General features: G+C 35.6%; 1 protein-coding gene across 1 annotated transcript in view; it reads right to left on the bottom strand.

Annotated features, from left to right (window-relative positions):
* Positions 1-3,711, bottom strand: part of LOC106078782 (G-protein coupled receptor daf-37-like) — a 171,519-nt gene extending 167,808 nt beyond the window's left edge. Inside the window, exon 1 of the mRNA XM_056033584.1 lies at positions 3,072-3,711. The gene's annotated coding sequence lies outside the window, so the exon portion shown is untranslated. The remainder of the gene's footprint in view (positions 1-3,071) is intronic.
* Between the last annotated feature and the right edge of the window lie 18,197 nt (positions 3,712-21,908).

Genomic DNA, 21,908 nt, shown 5'->3' with positions numbered 1-21,908 from the left:
AACAATAAAGATAAAAGAGAGAACTGAATTTGGCTTCCATTGGATTTAGCAAAAGAAAGAATCTACATTTAATAGCTGAAGTTTAAATGTCAACACGAATTCGATGTTAAGAAAAACTGCAGTTGTCAGATAGACGTTTCATTTGATCCTGTCAGTACAAGGAAGTTAATTAATAACATCCGCAAGAACACTTTTTTTCTCTATATGAAGTTGATAGACTTAACATTTTACCTAAATCTCTGACATTTGACAGTATTATTGTCGGTAGATCACATACTTCCTAAGTAGTCTAATAGTCAAGTATATCTGAATTCTTTTGTCCTTCTTTGCCCCCAGAAAGTGGGCATTACAGATGCTTGAGAAAATATTTGGCCAATGAAAGAAAAGCAGCGACTACGGTTTATTGGGGCGACCGCTTATCCGTTTTATCTGGGGATTATTTTTTTTTTTTGTACAAAATTGGAACACGCCACTGATTATTCAATTGTTAGGCCAACATTTCGCTACGTCAGGACACTGGTGCCGAGAACAATGAGAAATGTATCAGCCCTGGTGACGGTAGTGACAAGTGCAAGAGGTAATAGACAAGGAAATAGCTACCTGCCAAACATGAAACTGATAAGTCTGAAACTGAATTGGTTTTGTCAGCATGTCAAGATATTCGCCCAGGAATTGCAATTTTATTTCATGTCATGTAGCAGAAATTGGCGCAGACTATTTGCGAAGCCAGTCCGTTAGGAAATGAGAGATAACCGGGAAAAGAGATATCCACAGTTTTCGGAATAAAATCATTTAATAAAGGTATGTACTTATGGATTCACTTTTTGGAGTTATTTGGATCGTCGTTGAAACAAAGAAATGAACTGTGATGTGCAAAATTACGTTCCAAAGTGGCTAAAAGATTTTCTTAAATTGTCGAGAGTGGGCTACGGATATTTGGTCCAAACGCTTAAAGGGGATCAAGTGACTCTATCCAGATGTGCGGAATGGCGTGTTGTCAAATGTCATCGATGATGCATTACTTAAAGAGGCTACGGAGTGATGGTGTAGTTGTATGTGTGTGTGTGTGTATCTTTGTGTGTGTGTGTATGCGTGTGTTGTGTGAGGATTATCGATATGTCTGGCTTCGTGTAAGAAATTAGCCATCACAAGTGGATGTCAGAGTTACGTCAGTGATCCTATGTAGTTAATTATTGTCGGGTGATAAGGCAGAAAGTTTTCTGTGCAGACTCTAAGCCGATAAGTGCAAGGGAGACTATTTCATTCTAACCCTTTGTTACCTTATATGATTGTCTGCTCCTAGCCTCTGTTCAAGTTAAAAGTGTAGCTTTTTATTTTTTTTTAAGTGTGTTTAATTTTCAATTTTTTTTTCTCAATGATCGCTTTCAAGTATCCTACATTATGTACTATTTTTTACTAAACGTAATTTTACATCAATATTTCCCTTTAACTTATTTTTTATCATTCTCTCTCTGAGTATAATCTCTTTCTCTCTCTCTCTCTTATTCGCAATGTTCGCATTTCATTTTTTTCTCCCTCTCATTCTCTCAATCTTTCACATTATTTTTCTCTCTCATTCTCGCTCTCTTTGTCACACTTTCCCTACCACATGAACGTCTGCATTGTCGTGTGGTATGCGCTCTGGACTGCCGTTCGGTGGTCTCGAAGATCCGGGGTTCAAACCTGCCTGGCGCCGTCCCCCGTCGTTCTTCAGATGGTTTGGTCTGGGTTGTATTCTCTTCAGAATCTTTAGGAACTTCCGAAGTATTTTGCACTCTCCATTTCTCAGGTTCTCTGTCTTACCATCACACTATAGTTGCTCTCTCTCTCTCTCTCTTTTACACACACACACACACACACACTTACTCTTCCCCTCTAACTCTGTCTTTTTTTTCCATATATTTTACTCTCTCTTTTTTCCCCTCTCTTTCTTATTCAGACTCTGTGCTCCACTTGTTCTACTAGATTGTATTCTGTCTATCCAACAGGAAATGGCTGCCATTTATCAAGTCCTATGTTTGTAAACAGATGTAGGATGTGGCAAGCTCACTCTTGCCTGGACATGAATCTCTAACAAACAGCGAGCCACATGTCGAGGACTCTGGGATTAAATGCAAATCAAATAGATTTATAATTCAAACTTTCTAGTATTTAGATCTAGACTAAATTGCACATTTTCTTTAGCTCCTATTAGCTTGCAATCTCTTCATGGGTTCTGGGTAGACACAGTGGAAAGGTATTTCGAAAATGGCTCTAACGAATTTTTCTTGAATTTGACGACTTTGTATACCTTTGAGAAGAAATAACTACCTAATTGGCACACAGTGAAAACTGTACCATTTGTTACTTTAAACACACACTTTCAAGGTAAATTTTGACCAAGTAAATTTTGTTTTGTATGTTTATACTCTTCAATTTCTAGTAGACGTTTACTGTTCTTATAGTAGGCTAAACTCCTTTGTCTAATATATATTATGTTCTTATGTCTATTATGTTAATAATTACAGGTAACAGTATGATGTAAAGTTGGTCTTTTGTTAGTCTTTAAGCTCTATACAAAGTGTCATTGTAAATTAATTGGCTTTGATAAATAGCATAGAAACATAAATTATGCTGCAATAAATATTTTTACTTTTAACTAATAATTGTTATGAATAGATAGACAGACAGACAGACAGACGGACGGATGGACGGATGGGCAGACAGACAGACAGACAGATAAATAGATAGATAAAAAGATAGATAGATAGATAGATAGATAGATAGATAGATAGATAGATAGATAGATAGATAGATTAATTGATTGATTGATTGATTGATTGATTGATTGATTGATACATAGATACATAGATAGATACATAGATGGAAGCACGGACAGACAGACAGACAGACAGGTAGATAGATAGATAGATAGATAGATAGATAGATAGATAGATAGATAGATAGATAGATAGATAGATAGATAGATAGATCCACATGTGATCAATCCTTGGTAGATTACTACAATTAACCAATCTCTAGTCTCAGCTACATCATTACTTTAGACAACACATAGATTAAATGGCACTTACTAGACGAGAAAGTTGAAACTTGCCACTTGTGTAAATTTTCGAGATATTTTGATGACAACTTTTCCACCTGTTTACTTTAGTGAATCTTCGTATTCAAACACTGAGTTAAACACATGACACGTTGTACTTCCTAACACATGCACATCAGGCGTTTAACTTTTGAAACACTGTGTTTAACAATAGTCACGTTGTCTAACACATGCACAGGAAACCAAATACAGACCCTATTGAGTTAATACAATTCTCCTCAACACCAAGAAATACTATGTCTCTGGGTCTCTAGTATTGTGTAATGAAAATCTAAATGATTTTTGAATATTTTTATTCTTTTGTTGCTAAAAATATTTTTAATGAAATGTGAGCATGTTAAGACTCCTATAAAATGTATAGGAGTCCAAATACAGATAAACAGTACGAGGTCAACTCTATGTAGTATAGACCTATATAAGTAAGAGGTTAATTCTGTTCACTTTACAAATGTATAAAATGTCAAGAAACCGTATCGACACTGTCCCCCGGGCGGACAAATGTTACTTTAAAAGTCTTCCCCTTGTCCGCTGAGATTTGAGAAGTGACTTAAGTCATGTGGTGCTGACTGAATGTGGAAGGAATAGAAAAAAAAAAGACCAGGAAATTTCGTCTTCGCTTTTTGATCGCTACATTGTTCCCAGCGCGTGCAAGGCGTCTGCTCTCTTGCATTTTGCTGAGCGTGAGCCTCGATTTGAAATTACGCTCACAACCGTAGTTTCAGATGGGGGGGGGGGGTTAGACGTGAGAGGGGGAACTGAACTGTATAAAGTCTGTCAACGTATGCTAATGAATATATCATAAATAAAATCAGCTAAGCGGGACACTGGGCGGGAAAAGTTCGATTCTTCCTGTTTAATAAAGCTGAGAAAAAATTGGATTAGAGCTGTGCCCAATCTATTGAGGAACCTTGGGTTCATCGTTTTGTCAGGCTTTAAATAAAGAAAATTAAAAAAATATAAAGAAAAGTAACATTTTAATTTATCTAGTGATAATTATTCATAAGTTTTTTTTTTGTTTTTTTGTTTAGAATCAGCTTACAAGAAATGTTTCCTGCGTGTTGTACGTGCCAAGCAATGCGTTGAACTGAAACAAAAAGTAATGGAGTGAAAATAAAAGTAGAATGATTCCTTTGACATTTAGCTCGGATGTTCTCACTGTAAATACTTTACATAGACACATGTTCAAAGTAAAGATCCCAGCACTCAGCAACAGAGACAATGCTCGGATTATACGTGTCACGTGCATGGGAATGAACGACTCCATTTACAATTCTTAAATGGTCTTCAGTGTCTAGCACTGTACTCATCAGCATGATGTGAAGCCAGTACTTTTCATAGTGTGGTCGAGTGGTAAAGCGATTGGCTTTCGAACCGAGGAATCTCGAGTTCAAATCCCGTGAAGACTCCGATCTCTGGCTTCTTAGGACGCCCCTGAGTCCGCCCAACTCGTTGTGGACTGGTATACGTTGCGGATGTAAAGGCAGTTGGTCGTTGTGCTAGCCACGTGACACCCTCGTTAACCGTCGGCCATAGAAACAGATGAGTTTACCATCACCTGCTCCCAAAGCTTACACGGTCTCGATGCTTTAGCTTTAGCTTGTTTTTACAATGCTTTCACTACACGAGCAGTGCAAGTGTCTAACTAGTTACATTACTTTGGCTAGACAAGATTTAAACAACTTATCCGAGGACAGGGACGAGAAAAAGGATGCTAAATTAGCATCATTACAAGCTTTGTATGCTATCATTACTAGTGTTTCAAAGTCTATGTTGGTCAGTGTTGGTATTACTATATCTAGGTTGGTACCAAAGGGTACCAACAATGTATTTTCCTTTCTTTGATGTAGCTCTTACATAGAAAAGTTTATGAAATTGAAACATGGGCCGACTTTTACAAAGCTTATATAGACTCCCTCTATCTGTCTGCCTGTCTAATAAAACGTTTGTGCACATTATTTCTCCCACATCCAATATCAGATTATGGTGAAATTTTGCACAATTATTTTTTTTTACCTGAAAACACAAAAATCAATACAAAAAAATAACCAATTAGTTTATTAACTATTGGTAATTAATTATTTCTTATTTCTTATTAATTATTTTTCATTACTTTACTGAAGTGGTTGTGTAAGCTGAATTAGTCCCCTTTATAGGTCGCCGCTTTAAAGTAAGTTTGAAACAAACAAAAGATAACTATACAATCTTCTATTTTCATAACCACCACACTAGCAGAGTGGTTAGTATGTCAGCTTGAGCAATGAATTTGAATGAAGATCAATGCTTTTGAAAAGCTATTACGGTACATTTCACCCAGATATCCCATTCTTTCTCCCAACCCCTCCATTTTTCCCTGGTCCAGATAAGTGAAAGGAATATGGCCTATTGAGAAAGCTAAATACGTGAAATTGCGCTAAACAAAAACAATTGGTAAAAATATTTCTAATCGCACAGATTTATTGTTATTGGTCTAGATCTATAACAAATTTAATTACTCGACTAAACCAAACTAATTGATACAGTTACACCTTGTATAAGCCTTTTTTTTTTTAAAGTATTTTTTTACGCTTTTCTTGTTAACCAAAACAAAAGCTGAATCGGAATAAAATATGAAGGTTAGGGGGTTATTCCCTGGCATGATATTTATACCCTCAACGCTGCCTGGTCAAGAGGTATGCTCTCTGTACAGTCGACTCGAAGATCCCGCATTCAAACACTGCCCGCCTCTATCCCTCCGCCGTAATACGAGAGGTTTGGGCTAGGATATTATAATCTTCTTATCTTATCTTATATATTACAGACGTAATTTAAAAAAAAACATAATTACGTCCTAAGCATTTCATGTGTCAATCTAGTCATGCATGTTAATCAATGACTTAAACTATGCTAAGTCGTTGGTTGTTTTTTGTTTTTTTTTGCTGATTCAGGCAACCCATTCCATGCTCTAATAGCACTAAGGAAGAATGAGCATTTGTACAAATTTGTTCTAGCGTATGGAATAAGAAATGTGTAATTATGGTTTAGTGTGTTATGTGTTATAGCTACTTTACTTTTTATTCTTCTGTCCTGAAGTGTCTCTATGATTTTACTAATGGTGTTACTCTAAATAAAAATCTTTAACTCTGAAGGAACTTAAGAAACATGTAAAATAAAACATAAACTATAACATCTATATACATATAAGATAAGTAACGGACATATTGACAAGTATGTTATATTACATTCACTTGCATTTTAATTGTTTTTAAATTAAAGATCTTTTTTTTATTTATTGTCAGGGCTTATGTTTGTGTAGATATAAAAACTCTTAGATATATTAAATATCTATTATAATATTCATTAAGTTGTATTAACTATAAAAGTCTAGTTGAATTTTAATAAGTTCATATGAATTTTAGGATATAAAATATATATATTAAAGTCCGATATGTTTTTGTGTGAGAATATTTAGTTAATTAATAGAATAATAAATTTATAAATTCTCTAGTTTCAGTCTGACAGACACATCCAGGGCCGGATATAAAGGAGAGGGGACGGGTCAGCAACTTTACCTTTCTCTTTTGAGCATTCCTTTCTCACATTCTTACTGGCAATACTTTAAATCTTTCAGTTGTCTAAACTGTGTTTAAGAAGTCTTCGCTTGTAGCGCGCTCGTAACATACAAAGGTGGCTCCGGACTTAACGACATTACGAAATTCCCAAACTATACATTTTTTTTAGATCAAAATTTGCATATTCATTTTTTTTAAAGTAGGAAAATGAAATTAAATTTAGAAGTTACCAGAACTCTATTTTTTTGTTCTACTGAGACTTGACATGCTTTAAGATATAAGAACAACTGTTCATATGTGGATTTTTATTCAAGCTTTCGAAAAGTGTAGGGACACAACAATCCTGCCCCGAGGGCTCAGTTAACACAACTCTGCTCGAGTCGGGTGTCGAACCTCGAGCCCCCTTCATAGGTACCCAAGCCAAGCCAAGTTCAAGCGTACTTAGACTCTCGACCACGCATAATATTGTAACGACTCTCTCTATCCCTGACAATTCAGGGCTCCAGATAACTTAACTATATAACAATAATTAATCATCAGCCAAAACTGCTGTAGCAAACTCTACTGGCTTCTCCATCTCAATCTTAATTCTGCGGTATTCTACTTCCGGTGTCGCTTCTAAAGGACAAAGGTCAACAAATAAGTCTATCACCTATATTTTTTGCTGCATGCAATTAATTTCAAACGCTTTGCTGATGTTACCTACAAACAGCGCGTTCGAACGCGATCGATTGTCATGTGTAATTTGCTATACTTTTTTGTTCAACTGGAGGAGGAAGAAGATTTGAATCTGAATATGATCAGAAAGTAACTCTATTCTTGAGAACACTGCGAAAAGTTATGATAATACTATAGTACCAAAGTGAATAAGTCAGAGTCGATAATGATGAAGTCCTTGACCTTCAGCTGTTTTGAGACTTCGCTAATACATTATTTGGATAAGGAAAGAAATGAATAAAAAAAGACATGACAAAAACATCATTCCACTCCGATTCCTAAACCCATTAGAAGTGATTTCTATTCTAATACACTTCCTCGTATCCTTTCATACAACTGGGACTAAGTCTTTTCTTTATGAGACTACATCATCTTATAGACCGGAGGAGAAAGTGGCTACTTTTAGAATATTGTTCAAGATTGAGCACCATTGAAGCTGACAGATTTCTCTTTGAAGGAATGGCATTAATAGTTTTTAAACATAGGTTGGGAAGTAATCTATGTTTATTTCTTTAGTAAGGCTTTTTAAATAAATTTTTTTCACAAATTTAGGTCAGAAAAACATTTTACTCCAGGTCAAAATAAACATTTTTGAAAAAAAAATGAGAGCTAAAAAATATCTTATCATGTGGTTTAGTAAGATATTGTCATCTGTTTGTCTTTACCTCGAGATTTTAAAATAGTGCAGTTTTGGTCACTGGTTAGATGGTTCTAACAAAATATTTTTAGGACTTCAACATGTTTGGTAATAAGTTAATTAAGCGATAGCCCTAGATGTCACTGTATATTAAACATTTTTCGCAATATAATAAAATACCTACATGTTTGTTGCTTTTATAATTTTTTAAATGCAAGAAAATATTATTCAACGTCTATTATTATTTTAATAAATTGCTTTGGTCTGAAATATACAAGTTGGATCTCAAAGTGTTCTCTAAATTATTTAATATTCATATAATTAAAGCTATTGCTAATCAGACTAAAACTTTGCATCTGACTCGCTGTTCTGTCGTATCCTTTAAGTTTATGGAAGCATCCAGTAATTAGAAAGTAATGAGCTCAACTTTCTGTAGTTTGACCATGATCATTCAAAAGTCTGTTTTAAGTGTCTTTCTTCTTTCTGTAGTTTGACCATGATCATTCAAAAGTCTGTTTTAAGTATCTTTCTTCTTTCTGTAGTTTGACCATGATCATTCAAAAGTCTGTTTTAAGTGTCTTTCTTCTTTCTGTAGTTTGACCATGATCATTCTAAAGTCTGTTTTAAGTGTCTTTATTTCTTCTTTCTGTAGTTTGACCATGATCATTCAAAAGTCTGTTTTAAGTGTCTTTCTTCTTTCTGTAGTTTGACCATGATCATTCAAAAGTCTGTTTTAAGTGTCTTTCTTCTTTCTGTAGTTTGACCATGATCATTCAAAAGTCTGTTTTAAGTGTCTTTCATCTTTCTGTAGTTTGACCATGATCATTCAAAAGTCTGTTTTAAGTGTCTTTCTTCTTTCTGTAGTTTGACCATGATCATTCAAAAGTCTGTTTTAAGTGTCTTTATTCTTTCTGTAGTTTGACCATGAACATTCAAAAGTCTGTTTTAAGTGTCTTTATTCTTTCTGTAGTTTGACCATGATCATTCTAAAGTCTGTTTTAAGTGTCTTTCTTCTTTCTGTAGTTTGACCATGATCATTCAAAAGTCTGTTTTAAGTGTCTTTATTCTTTCTGTAGTTTGACCGTGATCATTCAAAAGTCTGTTTTAAGTGTCTTTATTCTTTCTGTAGTTTGACCATGATCATTCAAAAGTCTGTTTTAAGTGTCTTTCTTCTTTTTGTAGTTTGACCATGATCATTCAAAAGTCTGTTTTAAGTGTCTTTATTCTTTCTGTAGTTTGACCATGAACATTCAAAAGTCTGTTTTAAGTGTCTTTATTTCTTCTTTCTGTAGTTTGACCATGATCTTTCAAAAGTCTGTTTTAAGTGTCTTTATTCTTTCTGTAGTTTGACCATGATCATTCAAAAGTCTGTTTTAGTGTCTTTCTTCTTTCTGTAGTTTGACCATGATCATTCAAAAGTCTGTTTTAAGTGTCTTTCTTCTTTCTGTAGTTTGACCATGATCATTCTAAAGTCTGTTTTAATTGTCTTTATTTCTTCTTTCTGTAGTTTGACCATGATCATTCAAAAGTCTGTTTTAAGTGTCTTTATTCTTTCTGTAGTTTGACCATGATCATTCAAAAGTCTGTTTTAAGTGTCTTTATTCTTTCTGTAGTTTGACCATGATCATTCAAAAGTCTTTTTTAAGTGTCTTTATTCTTTCTGTAGTTTGACCATGATCATTCAAAAGTCTGTTTTAAGTGTCTTTCTTCTTTCTGTAGTTTGACCATGATCATTCAAAAGTCTGTTTTAAGTGTCTTTCTTCTTTCTGTAGTTTGACCATGATCATTCAAAAGTCTGTTTTAAGTGTCTTTATTCTTTCTGTAGTTTGACCATGAACATTCAAAAGTCTGTTTTAAGTGTCTTTATTCTTTCTGTAGTTTGACCATGATCATTCAAAAGTCTGTTTTAAGTGTCTTTCTTCTTTCTGTAGTTTGACCATGATCATTCTAAAGTCTGTTTTAAGTGTCTTTATTTCTTCTTTCTGTAGTGTGACCATGATCATTCAAAAGTCTGTTTTAAGTGTCTTTATTCTTTCTGTAGTTTGACCATGATCATTCAAAAGTCTGTTTTAAGTGTCTTTCTTCTTTCTGTAGTTTGACCATGATCATTCTAAAGTCTGTTTTAATTGTCTTTATTTCTTCTTTCTGTAGTTTGACCATGATCATTCAAAAGTCTGTTTTAAGTGTCTTTATTCTTTCTGTAGTTTGACCATGATCATTCAAAAGTCTGTTTTAAGTGTCTTTCTTCTTTCTGTAGTTTGACCATGATCATTCAAAAGTCTGTTTTAAGTGTCTTTATTCTTTCTGTAGTTTGACCATGAACATTCAAAAGTCTGTTTTAAGTGTCTTTATTCTTTCTGTAGTTTGACCATGAACATTCAAAAGTCTGTTTTAAGTGTCTTTCTTCTTTCTGTAGTTTGACCATGATCATTCAAAAGTCTGTTTTAAGTGTCTATCTTCTTTCTGTAGTTTGACCATGATCATTCAAAAGTCTGTTTTAAGTGTCTTTCTTCTTTCTGTAGTTTGACCATGATCATTCAAAAGTCTGTTTTAAGTGTCTTTCTTCTTTCTGTAGTTTGACCATGATCATTCAAAAGTCTGTTTTAAGTGTCTTTCTTCTTTCTGTAGTTTGACCATGATCATTCAAAAGTCTGTTTTAAGTGTCTTTATTCTTTCTGTAGTTTGACAATGATCATTCAAAAGTCTGTTTTAAGTGTCTTTCTTCTTTCTGTAGTTTGACCATGATCATTCAAAAGTCTGTTTTAAGTGTCTTTTCTTCTTTCTGTAGTTTGACCATGATCTTTCAAAAGTCTGTTTTAAGTGTCTTTATTCTTTCTGTAGTTTGATCATGATCATTCAAAAGTCTGTTTTAAGTGTCTTTCTTCTTTCTGTAGATTGACCATGATCATTCAAAAGTCTGTTTTAGTGTCTTTCTTCTTTCTGTAGTTTGACCATGATCATTCTAAAGTCTGTTTTAAGTGTCTTTATTTCTTCTTTCTGTAGTTTGACCATGATCATTCAAAAGTCTGTTTTAAGTGTCTTTCTTCTTTCTGTAGTTTGACCATGATCATTCAAAAGTCTGTTTTAAGTGTCTTTATTCTTTCTGTAGTTTGGCCATGATCATTCAAAAGTCTGTTTTAAGTGTCTTTATTCTTTGTGTAGTTTGACCATGATCATTCAAAAGTCTGTTTTAAGTGTCTTTATTCTTTCTGTAGTTTGACCATGAACATTCAAAAGTCTGTTTTAAGTGTCTTTCTTCTTTCTGTAGTTTGACCATGATCATTCAAAAGTCTGTTTTAAGTGTCTTTCTTCTTTCTGTAGTTTGACCATGATCATTCAAAAGTCTGTTTTAAGTGTCTTTATTCTTTCTGTAGTTTGACCATGAACATTCAAAAGTCTGTTTTAAGTGTCTTTCTTCTTTCTGTAGTTTGACCATGATCATTCAAAAGTCTGTTTTAAGTGTCTTTCTTCTTTCTGTAGTTTGACCATGATCATTTAAAAGTCTGTTTTAAGTGTCTTTATTCTTTCTGTAGTCTGACCATGATCATTCAAAAGTCTGTTTTAAGTGTCTTTATTCTTTTTGTAGTTTGACCATGATCATTCAAAAGTCTGTTTTAAGTGTCTTTATTCTTTCTGTAGTTTGACCATGATCATTCAAAAGTCTGTTTTAAGTGTCTTTATTCTTTCTGTAGTTTGGCCATGATCATTCAAAAGTCTGTTTTAAGTGTCTTTATTCTTTCTGTAGTTTGACCATGAACATTCAAAAGTCTGTTTTAAGTGTCTTTCTTCTTTCTGTAGTTTGACCATGATCATTCAAAAGTCTGTTTTAAGTGTCTTTCTTCTTTCTGTAGTTTGACCATGATCATTCAAAAGTCTGTTTTAAGTGTCTTTATTCTTTCTGTAGTTTGACCATGAACATTCAAAAGTCTGTTTTAAGTGTCTTTATTCTTTCTGTAGTTTGACCATGATCATTCAAAAGTCTGTTTTAAGTGTCTTTATTCTTTTTGTAGTTTGACCATGATCATTCAAAAGTCTGTTTTAAGTGTCTTTCTTCTTTCTGTAGTTTGACCATGATCATTCAAAAGTCTGTTTTAAGTGTCTTTCTTCTTTCTGTAGTTTGACCATGATCATTCAAAAGTCTGCTTTAAGTGTCTTTATTTCCTCCTTAAAAACAAACTTTCACGTCTTTTACTTTGATTTAAAATGTGGAACAAAGACTAGTTCAAAAGTGACAAGTTTCTTATCTTATCTTATATGATACAGACGTTACTTCAAAAAAGAAGATGATTACGTCCTACGCGTCATGCATTTAGTCATGCCGGTACGTGACGTTTTGGCGCCACCGTTTTGGCCCCGCCGTCTTGGCGACGGGACGTTTTGGCGCGAGCCGTTTTGGCGACGGGACGTTTTGTCGCGAGATATTATTTGACGATAATTTAATAAGCACGTAGCTTTTATAACAATGTTTATTTCACTCTACCATAATATTGTATGTATAGTATGAATTCTAACACCGTTCAGCGAATTGTTTTTATTAGCAAGTGTTTGGTATGTATAGTTGGAGATACCATACTGTTACGAATGAACAGTGACAGGTAGAGGTCACTATGTGTGACCCCGGCGAGATGACACAGCACCGAGTGTTATCTGGAATCTATGCGTGTCAACAAAGACAGGATGTGACGTGCCTCACGTGTTGTTCCAGAGGACGAACAGATTTACGAAGGGGGGCATTGTGACAAATGAACAGTGACAGTTAGAGGTCACTGCGTGTGACCTCGGCGAGATGACACTGCAGCAGGTGTCCTCTGGAATCGACATGTATAAACAACAACAGGATGTGATGTTTCCTCCCATGTTGTTCCAGAGGATACTAGCAGTGTTTTTGCAACAATAGACAAGCGATTAGGGACTCTTTATAAACCAGAGAGTCCATGGGAAAAGAGTCAGTACAGTCGTCGTTACTGTTGTCTACTGTGCGAGACAGTAGAAGAGAGTGGACTTGAGCCGTTACAGTCGATACAGTCGATGTAAGACGTATACGCTACATGTTGCAGTGACGAATTGTTATAGTTATTATTCAATAAAGTTATAATAAGCTGAAAGTTGAGTCGTCAAGTTCTTTACAGTGTTTTTATTTGTGTGCCTACTAGTACATTTAGCCAGAAGATTCAGAAATACGTAACAATACAGTCATTAAATAAACCAATGTTAATGTAAACAAATAATTGCATCAATTTTTAGTCATCGTTTCATTTTTTTATATTTTTGTTTTTAATTTTAAAGTAATATCTTAAAAAACTTTTTTGAAAATAAAAGTGTGCCTCTTAATAAACACACATACACAAGCCAAAATGTTTATTAAAGAAAATGATGTGAAACACAAACACACATTTACATTTAGTGCGTGAAAAATATGTCTTAACACAAACACTCATGCAAAACATAGATATGAATAATTCTTTTAAATGAAATAATACAATAAACTTACATAATGTATTTCGCGCCAAAACGTCCCGTCGCCAAAACGGCTCGCACCAAAACGACCTTCGCGCCAAAACGGCGGAGCCAAAACGGCGGCGCCAAAAGGCGGCGCCAAAACATTCTGCTTCGTAGTCATGCATATTAACCAATGACCTAAATACTGCCAAGTCACTGGTTTTCCTGGCTAGCTTAGGCAACCCATTCCATGCTCTAATAGCACTAGGGAAGAAGGAGTATTTGTACAAATTTTGTCCTAGCAAATGGGATGAGGAATGTGCCTTTATCTTTGTGTCTTTCTGCGTATTTTATTAAATTTTGTATTTGAAGATTATGGTTCAGTGTTTTATGTAGAATTGCTACTTTGTGTCTTTCTGCGTATTTTATTAAATTTTGTATTTGAAGATTATTGTTCAGTGTTTTATGTAGAATTGCTACTTTGTGTCTTTCTGAGTATTTTATTAAATTTTGTATTTGAAGATTATGGTTCAGTGTTTTATTTATAATTGCTACTTTACTTTTAAGTCTTCTATCCTGAAGGCTTACTAAATTTAGTGATTTTACTAAAGGTGTTACTCTAGTCAAATGTGAATATTCGTTTGTTATGAATCTCACTGCTCTATTTTGTGTCTGTATTTATGTGAAAATGTTCTTTGCAACCAAAATTTTTTTATCACTAAATACTTAAAAGTATAAATAGTTTTAGATTCTTTGAGAAATCTAGAGAAATGATTCTAAAACTTTGCGCACAGACCAAAATTGTGTTTCTATATCCTTCTATTTGTACATGTGTTTTATAACTAGACATAACTATCACATCTCATAGATTTCAATGTAACCTATTTTCTTGGAACCTCATTTACACTACTTTCACGCCAGGTTCTTTAAAGTCTTCTAAAGATGGTAAGGGGGCCGTTACAAAAAAAAAAATCCTGCCCTGGACCTCAACCTGCATGAGTCCGGCATGAGTCCGGCAACAATTTAATGTGCAGCATTCAGCCCTGGTGTAGGCTCTTGGACTTGCTCCGTGTCTAATAGGTCAGTAAACCAGAACGTAACCTTACAAAAAATGATTAGGTCGACCTTTACTTTCATCTTCAGGTCTACACCGAATTACCTATAAAACAAAACTGCTTTTAACACGTTTAAGTGTTTATCGAACTATAGCCAGTAGCCCAAAGGGAGGACAGTAAAAGAGTAATACTGGTTTGATCCAAGGATAGAATTCAAGACATTAGGTTGGCTCAGTGGAATGACCTGGGGTCACGCGGTGTCTACGGTGTTTACTATTCAAGGGAGAGAAGTCTAATAGCTAGCGTTGTGTCAGTGTGCAGTCGTAAATCCGGTCCCGATACCGTCCTGAATTGTTGCCCTTTATTCCTGAATTGTGCATTTTGTTTGCTTGTTCATTTTTCTCTTCCTACCCCCCCCCCCCCCCATTCCCTTTGAAGTCAACCCAGGCTGTAAGTTAATAATAAGTCAGTAATGATTAGTCTTCAGAATATGGGCCTGGCAAGAACATAGAGTCTAGATCTTACATAAACATATTTCTGACAAAGCAGAGATCTTCATAGATTGTGAAATGGTTATACTATTTTAAAAAATGTAGCTTAACAAAAACATAAATCCAGCAAGTTGATCACTAAGGATGGATCCAGCATAGACCTAACAAGACTAACTAGGACTTGTAACATCAAAAGTAGTCATTTATCTATTTCTCATTTATGAAGCTGAAAAATTTACATAAAAGAGATACTTCGTTCTCATAAACAAACGTATAATGCATGATAATAAAAAAAAAAAGGTGCTAAAGTTTGCCCCCCACAAAAAGAAAAATTCTGTCTACTTAGAGTACACAATATTTTAGTCTGATGAAAAAGATCCAGATTTTTAAACACTAAAAGATATTAGTCTAGACTACAATAGGTGCATCGTTCTTTGCGAAACTGATATTTCGGGGTTTAGGAGGGCGCCACTAGTAAAAGTTTGTGAAACCCTGATTTAATAGATGGAGAAACTTTAGTATTTCGAGGATGCGAAGTTAGTTAGTGGCTATTAGCAATATATTCTTATGTTATAAACACATAGACTTACAAACAAATACACACATAACACACACCTGTGAATTGGGCACTGATCAACTAGAAAGGAGTCCAAGAGATTGTTAAGAAAAAAAGGGGGTTTGGACAAAAAGCAATATTCCTATATTGAATTGAGAAGCCGAAGAATATTCAAGAATTTATTTTTTTGGGAAGGGGTGGGGAGAAAAATGATACCAGCATTCAAGGGTCAAAGGTAATGTGTCCGAAAACAGGTGGTTCCGTACAACGCAACAGACACAAGACTTCACGAAATAAGAAGAGAACACATGGTTGCAGGCGGCTTCAGTGCGAGGCAGCTGGAGGTCACTTACAAAGGCCGTGGGATACACATTTTAGGCCAAAAGAAAATCCGCTGCCGAGGACAGACGTAAATCTAACTCGATCACACGGCGGGCAAAGGTTATGCCTGCGCTGGATGTAGCAAAATATGTAGGTCGCATCTAGGGCTGCGTAGCCACGGGAGATACTGCATTTCCTCATTAATCTTCAGACTCGAAGATAAGGCTTATTATTATTATTATTAGTAGTAGTAGTATGTTAGGAAGGAACAAGTATTCCACAAAACAAAATTCAATGTAGTCTTTTGATCACTGTCCACTAAGGAATGTTCTGGTGATGTGGCAGGTCTGCAGCAACCCGGGTATGCTGTTCTGCCTCACCGTGGCACCCGGCTGGAAACGGCTACTTGAGGGGGTAGCTAGGCTAAATAATGGCGAAACATAACTCCCGTGGGGATGCCCACGGGTAGACGAGAGTCCACCTCTTGCACGGGCGGGGTTGCAAAAAAGTCCCCACAAACCTGTCACACATCCTTGCGCTGTTCCTCAAGGGGCCGTTACATAAATGGTGAGTCCCCCACGGTTAGCTTGGTATAACGAAGGAAAATGGCGGAGGCTCCCGGTGTCCTCGGCCTTCGGTCATGTGCAGCCAAGCATGCGTCGGGGGCCAAAGGCATTGGAAACAGCAATGCTTTACATAGGCATTGACTCGGGTCTCTTTCAAACAGAACTCTGTTCACACAGGTTTTTTTTTTTTACTGTTTGGCGTCCAAACAGGTTTTTTTTTTCAAACTTAGAGCTCGAAGAGCCTTCGGCTCAGCTCTTAAGACGATCAAACGGTCTGCAGCAGTACCGCCCTCTGACAGGCAAAGAGATTGTTCCTAGGAATGTGAAGGGCCTGAAGGCAGATAGATAGATAGATAGATAGATAGATAGATAGATAGATAGATAGATTGATAGATAGATAGATAGATAGATAGATATATAGATAGATAGATAGATAGATAGATAGATAGATAGATAGATAGATAGATAGATAGATAGATAGATAGATAGATAGATAGATAGATAGATAGAAAGATAGATAGATAGATCGTTTCTTTACTACAATCCAATCGAACCTTGTGTTCCCCTAAGTAGTCTGTCTATGTGTCGACTTCAATTGTTTTCGTCCAACGTAACAAATACAAGAAGTCACGAGGTACCAGTATGATTGGGGGGGGGGGGGAGGTGATTTTTTTTTTTAAGCTGACCTTTTTTTTACCTAAGTGAAAAAAAAGTCAACAGGCGTAGCTGTTGGGTAAACAAGCTAAATATTCATAGTGTACATTTAATAGCAATGCGGAAACTCCCTTTTTTTTCTGTAAAAAGTTATATATGTATGTGTGTGTGTTTACTTCAGTTATGTTTTCATTGTTATGTCAAATTTCAGAGGCTTACTTTACTTTGAATGTTTTTATGGGTGCATAGACATGTGTGTATCCTACCAAATCAATGGCATAAAATTCAGTCAATGTGTAAATGTGTAGAATGAAAATAAATGAAGACCGATGTATTGTAATAGGAAATGTCTAGACTAATCTCATTAGTAGAACAGTCAGTTCACTGGAAACAGAAGTTTAGCTGGTGATAGAGTTGGTGATGGTGATGTCGCTGTGCTGGAGATGGCGCTGTGGGTTAATGACCTCTGTGGTACTAACAAATTATGTCGTTCAAGTCCTTATTTAGTTTTCTGAAGCCTGAACAATACAAAACATTTTAGATTTATTTCCTTTGTTGAGACAATTATCTTTTTTTTTAATTTAAAGAAAGTCGTTCAAAGAATCAGCAAAAAAAACCCACACAAAATAAGTAGATGATTTAAAAAAAAAAGATTTGTTTATTATTGGACTTATTTAGTTGTTTCCTTTTTTATTGGAGGGAGGGGTGGGTAGAGACATTTGTAAGTAAAGTCATGTCCCATGAGACCAGAAACTTTAAGATGTTTTTATTTCTTGACAACTTGAAGAGATCTGAAAGAAGTAACTAGATGGAGACCAGGTTTACTTTTATAAGACCACAAAACCTAAAATCTCATGACTTCTACAACACAAGAGCGTTATGGGAAGAGAATGCTACGTCAAGTCATCATACTAGGACAATTGATATTTCAGAGAATCAAATCAATTGGTGACGGAATACAATCTTAACTTTCAAGTTTATATTTGAATTACTTTTCGTAAGTTGAAATGTCTAGATAACGTTAGCTAAACTCTCTCGGAGACACAATTTTCTAATAAAACAACACAAAGTATCGGTCAAATGAAAAGGTCATTTGATTGCCATATTTCTTCATTATGACCATCTTGGCGTCCACAAGGCACACCCTTTGAGACCCCATTGAAAGATTTGGAATAAGCAGTAACTAGAGCATTGAAATATTCCTTTGACTAATCTAGTTGTTGTTTTAAAACGTATCTTTATTTTTTTTTGTCCGCTTTTCGTTCCACAAAATACTTAAGACAATTTAATGCAATGCATAATAAAATCTGATGTCAACGGTCGTTGACATTTTAAAAAGTTCATAACATCTTGAGATTTGAGGTCTAAGCATATCCTATCAGACGCCCCTTTATCCCGATGTAATATCCGGCACTGCTTACTATAATGAAAAATATAATATCTATTAGACCGTAGGCAATAACACGATGTGAATATTATGTATTAAATAACCCTAAACCTAAACCTAAACCTTTTCTTATGTATAAAAATGATAATGAAAACGGAAACATTGCTTGGAACTGAGCAGACGTATGTCTTGTCAAATGGAACAGTTTGCAGCAGAAGTTTCGATCTCAACTTAACATTCTAATATGCCATTACACTCCTCGTTTCATTTCCATTAGAGATTCTCTCTCGAGTCTTGCACAGAAAACCAATTTCCCGAGTTTGTTCTGCTGCACAAAGCCCAAAAAATCTTTAATAAAAAAAAAGGAAAGGTAAATAAATAAAGGGTGGGGGCGTTGGGCTGGGGGCGTTGAATGGGCAAGGAAGAAAGGTACGTCTGTGTTCTTTTGTGGCTTATAAATATTGACCTGGACAAACTTTTGAGTGTTCATAATTTAAAAAAATAAAATAAAACAATAGATGAACTCCACATTTATAGCCATATATTTCAATACTGTAAGATTTATTTCCCTTTTTCAATATCAAACAAAGTTACTTAATTACCTCTATTTTTGTTAGGAACAATGACTAATTGTGCCAAGTTTCAATGGAGGAACGTGTTTAAAATGTGTACGATAAAGATGATTGACTAAGAGAGATCCCTAACCCTATTCACGTTGCCAGTTTAATACACTTTCATCAGCACAGCCCTTATTCCCAGCTAAGTATAAATTCCCAGCGAAACACACATCCCCATCCTCCTATGCTCTATACACATCTCCAGCTTTTAACACTTCCTCAACCCCATTTGATCTCAGCTCATTACACTTCCTCAACCCCATTTGATCTCAGTTCTTTACACTTCCTCAACCCCATTTGATCTCAGTTCTTTACACTTCCTCAACCCCATTTGATCTTAGTTCTTTACACTTCCTCAACCCCATTTGATCTCAGTTCTTTACACTTCCTCAACCCCATTTGATCTCAGTTCTTTACACTTCCTCAACCCCATTTGATCTCAGTTCTTTACACTTCCTCAACCCCATTTGATCTCAGTTCTTTACACTTCCTCAACCCCATTTGATCTCAGTTCTTTACACTTCCTCAACCCCATTTGATCTCAGTTTTTTACACTTCCTCAACCCCATTTGATCTCAGTTCTTTACACTTCCTCAACCCCATTTGATCTCAGTTCTTTACACTTCCTCAACCCCATTTGATCTCAGTTCTTTACACTTCCTCAACCCCATTTGATCTCAGCTCTTTACACTTCCTCAACCCCATTTGATCTCAGCTCTTTACACTTCTTCAACCCCATTTGATCTCAGCTCTTTACACTTCTTCAACCCCTTCTAATCTCCAGTTCTTTAAACTTCTTCAACCCCTTCTAATCTCCAGTTCTTTACACTTCTTCAACCCCTTCTAATCTCCAGCTCTTTACACTTCTTCAACCCCTTCTAATCTCCAGCTCTTTACACTTCTTCAACCCCTTCTAATATCTAGCTCTTTACACTTCTTCAACCCCATTTGATCTCAGCAGTTTACACTTCTTCAACCCCTTCTAATCTCCAGTTCTTTAAACTTCTTCAACCCCTTCTAATCTCCAGTTCTTTACACTTCTTCAACCCCTTCTAATCTCCAGCTCTTTACACTTCTTCAACCCCTTCTAATCTCCAGCTCTTTACACTTCTTCAACCCCTTCTAATCTCCAGCTCTTTACACTTCTTCAACCCCTTCTAATCTCCAGCTCTTTACACCTCCTCAACGCCATTTGATCTCAGCTCTTTACACTTCTTCAACCCCTTCTAATCTCCAGCTCTTTACACTTCTTCAACCCCTTCTAATCTCCAGCTCTTTACACTTCCTCAACCCCTTCTAATCTCCAGCTCTTTACACCTCCAAGTATTTCATTGAAAGTATCTTATAACTAGACAAAAACACCACTAAACTATTTTATGGAGAGTCTATGCGTATTGGAATCCGTGGCTAAATTGTCTTTATAATGGAACAAAGATTTAGATAAATCTGAATCCTAAATATTGACAATAGTTAAACCCATATCTATGTGATATTTGCTTTTTGCGCCTCTGTTCCAAACAATGGACCATTTTGTAATTGACCTCAATATAGTCTTCCGCTAGTGATGGACATGTTTTGATCCTGGTAAGCTGGTGGTGTGGTGTTTACTTGTGATGGTTTGGCTGATTAATTCTCAGCTTCTTCCTGACTACTGCCCCCAAGTGTTTGCGTCATTTCAATATTGGTACTATCAAGATGAATGGCGGATGAATTCCTATTTGAGGTGTGTACAAGGGGACTACTTTTGGGTAATCAGAGAAGAACTGAAGTTTTGGTTGAAAGAGTTAAATTAAGACACAAAGTCATTCATAATTTACTTTGGTCCTGGATGCGACGAAAAGCGTTAAAAAGCAGATGTGTAGGTGACAGACAGACAGACAGAGTGAATTACTATAAGCTTTGTAAAAACAGAGGAGTAGGGCAGTAGCGTAGCTAGGGTGGGGGATAGGGGTCCACATTTGAAAATCCCTTCGAATGAGTGAACGATTTATTTATTTATGTTGTTATGTAAATTAGCGACCATGTTGTATTTATTCCACACATTAGACATATATTTATTAAGTACATTATCTCATGTCATGATGTCAAATGTCAAAATGCAAGAGCCTCCAATTCCCTAGCTACACAATAAGGTAAAGGATAGATAAACAGACAGATGTGTCGATAGTTCTGTGTACTGATTAGTGTTTAGAATATCATTGACTTAGGGAGATTGATCTAGATTATTCTAGATCATATTTCAAGATTTATATCAAACCATCCTTGATAGTATAAGAGGCATATAAAATATGTGAGTGTGTCTGTGTATATTTATGCCTACAATAACACAACTATTCATCAAAGGTTTTCTAGCTCTTTTCTCTTTAGGTAAAGCTGTTTACTTAAGACAAGGGTTACTCCTCCTTCTGCTAAGACTTTGATTTGTCTGACCTCCACAACTACAATAGCCCGAGAGAAAAAAAAAGAATGAGTTAAGTTATAGAGGAAGGGAAGAAAGTGAGGGGGAGGGGCAGTCAGTCACAAACTCAGAAGGTTAGGACAACACCGGAGTGAGTAAACCATTTTGCTCCTGATTTTATTTGATCCCGGGGTTTTCATGTAAGAACTTCCTAGCCAGCTCAGGACAATGTTAGGATTAAAGGATACTTCCGGGAGCTATTGGCTATGTCAAGTCTGAGATCACGTGACTCATGTTTCGGTAGGTCTATGCGACATGCCAAAGTTACAGTGGAACTACAATGTTAACATTGAAACTGTGTTTCCTGACTTTCTAAACACATACATAGCATAGTGTTTAGCGCTTTAAAAAAAAAAAAAGAA

This window comes from Biomphalaria glabrata, chromosome 1 (assembly GCF_947242115.1).
Source record: "Biomphalaria glabrata chromosome 1, xgBioGlab47.1, whole genome shotgun sequence".
NCBI lineage: Eukaryota > Metazoa > Mollusca > Gastropoda > Planorbidae > Biomphalaria > Biomphalaria glabrata.
This window is presented reverse-complemented; position numbering and strand designations above follow the sequence as displayed.